Source organism: Mandrillus leucophaeus, unplaced genomic scaffold, assembly GCF_000951045.1.
Source record: "Mandrillus leucophaeus isolate KB7577 unplaced genomic scaffold, Mleu.le_1.0 Scaffold853, whole genome shotgun sequence".
NCBI classification, from domain to species: Eukaryota; Metazoa; Chordata; class Mammalia; order Primates; family Cercopithecidae; genus Mandrillus; species Mandrillus leucophaeus.
In genome coordinates this window covers 761,475-762,177 of record NW_012109286.1, presented here as the reverse complement: position 1 = coordinate 762,177, position 703 = coordinate 761,475, and positions in this window count along the sequence as shown.

The following is a 703-nucleotide window of genomic DNA, read 5'->3' as shown; positions in this document are numbered from 1 at the left end:
TCAAATGGCCTAGGAACAGACCCACAGGTGTGGTTGGTGTTTGCTTCTAGGGTCAGTATCCTCTGATATAAACAAACTAAAGAGAACCGAGTGTGTTTTTCCTTTGGTAGAAAAGGCATGAGAAAGGAATTTTGTTTACCCCAATAACTTCAAAATATTTATGAATATTTGAGTTGGGTTTAATTTCTTTTTAATCTCATCTACCTTAATGATGGAAACTGCAAAGCATTTCCCCTGTACTCCTTAGATTTTATAGAAGCTTGGCAGAAAATTTAATATTTTCCAATGTACATTGGACATAAATGTGGAATTCTAGCAAACTATACTATTGTTAGCATCTGGGGCGATAGTCCACTTTCATAAGTAATGTAAATTACTGATCATTCTGAGGATAAACACCCAAAGATAAACAAATAAAAGGAGATGCTGGTAGCTTCTATTTAATTTAATAGACGTACAAACATTGGAAAATTGCAAAGCAGCAAAAAAACTAAAAAAAGTTTTGGGGATTGCCCAAAGAATAGGTAGAATTCTTTCAGCTCTGTTTTCTTTCTTATTATAATTTTTTTCTAAGTTCCCTAAAGATATTTAATGGGAGATGATTACATAGGGAGTGCGTACAACAGCTGATTTAAAAGCAGGTCAGAATCAGATTTAATGACTTAAAAATTACAATTATGATTACAAATATGCGAGGGAAAAT